The following is a 2,991-nucleotide window of genomic DNA, read 5'->3' on the forward strand; positions in this document are numbered from 1 at the left end:
TGTGCCCGCAACCAAGGTACATGTCCTTGACCAGAATTGAACCTGGGACCCTTCAGTCCATAGGCCGACGCTCTATCCACTGAGCCAAACCGGTTAGGGCTCAAACAATATTAATTCAACAGATATTTTTTGAGTATTTGTCACATGCCTGGTGCTATGCTGAGAGCTGAAGATACAGTGGAGAGCAAAACATTCAGATTTCTGTCCTTAAAGTAGTGGGGGAACAGATAAAATACATGTTATGTGTGTGTGTGTACTATATCCCTACAAATTGTAAAGGACAACTGCAGGGTGCTGCCAAAACATATTGAGTTACTATTATGTGTCAGGCATTTTGCTAAGTACTAGGATTATATACAGCAAGGATGTTAAAAAGGAAGAGAAATTTAATTAGGCATAGTTTGTCATCAGGGATTTCAAAACCTGGCTGCAGAGAAATATCTATAATTATGACACAATATGAGAAATCCTATGAGAATTGTTATGAGCAAAGGGTTACCCAAACATAGGAGTAGGAGTGACCAATTCTATTCTGTAATTACATTGATATTTGAATGGGATCTGAAATGATAAATAGAATTGCATCAAGTGTAGAAATTAGAAGGAAACATTCCAAGTGGGAAAAGCATAAGCTAAGACACAGAGACAAAAGTACATAGGCTATCTGGGGCCTGACAGAGTTCCAGAAGATAAAGTGAGAAAGTCATGTTGCAATTTGTTGAAGACCTTTCTGTAAAAAGTTAGGATCCTTGCTATAGAGCAGTGATGGCGAACCTTTTGAGCTTGGCGTGTCAGCATTTTGAAAAACCCTAACTTAACTCTGGTGCCGTGTCACATATAGAAATTTTTTGATATTTGCAACCATAGTAAAACAAAGACTTATATTTTTGATATTTATTTTTTGTATTTAAATGCCATTTAACAAAGAAAAATCAACCAAAAAAATGAGTTCGCGTGTCACCTCTGACACGCGTGTCATAGGTTCGCCATCACTGCTATAGAGGCAACCTCAGATGCAGAGGACATAGCAATGAGAACACTCTGTGAAATTAGGTTAAATGGATGATTTTTAAAGAAAATAGGAATTACCAAAATTGCCATTAAAATGGGTAGAAGAACACAAGTGAAAAAGGTGAAGGGATTAAGCACACATACACACAGAAACCTCATAGATGCAGACAACAGTATGGTGATTACCAGATGGAAAGGGGGATGGGAGGACTTAGGAAAAGGTAAAGGGATAAATGGTGATGGAAGAAGATGACTTTGTGTGGTGAACACACAATACAACATACAGATGATATATTATAGAATTGTACACATAACCTATGGATAGCTGCTAGTTGATTTTCTTGTGAGGGAGGCTGAAGTTGGGAATGACCCATGTTGTCGTCTTGATGATGTCACTCTGGGCTTTTGTTGGTTTGTTCATTTGTTTTATGTGGGAAAGACATGAACATGTTTAAGTGCTGAGAGATTGAGGTTTAAGATACAGAAAAGGGGAGGAAGGGATATTCTTTGGAGGACTGGGATACAGAGCACAGGGATCCACCTGAAAGGGGAGAAGGAACAGCTCTTCCTTGTAGTGGGAAGGTAGGAAGAAAGACTGGTGGAGACAGTGAAGTTATAGGCTTGGTGATGGGAAGTGGGGAAGTTTTCTACTTTGAGGTGCTATTATCTGCTGAGAGTGAACAAGAGGCGGCAGGGTTGGAGGTTTGAGTAAAGTAGATAATGTGTCCCGGCAAATAAGAAGAGAGAGAGAATTGACTAGGGAAACATGGAAAGTTATTTGGGTACTTGTTAAAGGTGGAAGACCGTGAATTTATACTGGCAACAATCTATGAATTCAGATGATTCTTAGCAGCTCATGTATACGCATGTTGTTGTTTTTTTAATTATTTTTTATCGAGATATATTTCACATACTATAAAATTTTCCATTTTATAGTGAACAATTCATTGATTTTTAGTATATTTATAAACTGGTGCAGCCATCACCACTATTTAATTACAGAACATTTCCTTTATCCCAGAAATAAACTGTGCCCCTTAGCAGTCACTACTCATTCTCCCCTCCCCTCAGCCCTTAGCAACCACCTAATCTACTTCCTGTGTCTTTGGATTTTTCTATTCTGGACCTTTTATTTAAATGGAATCATAATAGATGGCATTTGGCATCTAATTTCTTTTGCTTACCATAATGTTTTCAAGGTTTACTGTGTTGCAGTATTTATCAGTACTTTATTACTTTTTATGTCTGACTAATATTCCAGTAAATGGATATACCACTTTTTGTTTACCTATTCATCAGTTGATGGGCATTTGAGTTGTTTCCACTTTAAAAAAAAATTGTCATTGATTTCAGAGAAGAAGGGAGAGGGAGAGAGATAGAAACATCATTGATGAGAGAGAATCATTGATCAGCTGCCTCCTGCTTGCCCCCTACTGGGGATTGAGCCTGCAACCCAGGCATGTGCCCTGACCATGAATTGAACTGTGACCTCCTAGTTCATAGGTCAACACTCAACCACTGAGCCACACTGGCCAGGCTGTTTCCACTTTTGGTTGCCATGAAGAATGCTGCTGTGAAGAGTTGTGGACAGGTTTTTACATGTACATATATTTTAAATTAACTTGGGACTATACCTAGGAGTAGAATTGCTAGGCCGTATGGCAGCCTATATTTAACTTTTTGAGGAACTTACAAACTGCTTCCCCAGCAGCTGTACTATTTTAAATTCCTACTAGAAATGTATGAGGATTCTAATTTCTCCACATCCTTTTAGATACTTGTTATTGTCTGTTTTTTTTATTATAGCCATTGTGGTTTTTATTTTATTTTATTTTTATTTTTATTAATAAATCTTTATTGTTCAGATTATTACAGTTGTTCCTCTTTTTTCTCCCCATAGCTCCCTTCCACCCAGTTCCTACCCCACCCCATGCCCTTACCCCCCACTGTCCTCGTCCATAGGTGTATGATTTTTGTCCA

At 38.2% G+C, this 2,991-nt stretch overlaps 1 protein-coding gene across 5 annotated transcripts in view; it reads left to right on the plus strand.

The window, feature by feature from the left end:
- MSRA (methionine sulfoxide reductase A) overlaps positions 1-2,991 on the plus strand; it is a 388,985-nt gene that overhangs the window by 52,281 nt on the left and 333,713 nt on the right. The gene's annotated exons all lie outside the window — the stretch shown is intronic.

The sequence above is a fragment of the Myotis brandtii genome, unplaced genomic scaffold, assembly GCF_000412655.1.
Source record: "Myotis brandtii unplaced genomic scaffold, ASM41265v1 scaffold447, whole genome shotgun sequence".
NCBI lineage: Eukaryota > Metazoa > Chordata > Mammalia > Chiroptera > Vespertilionidae > Myotis > Myotis brandtii.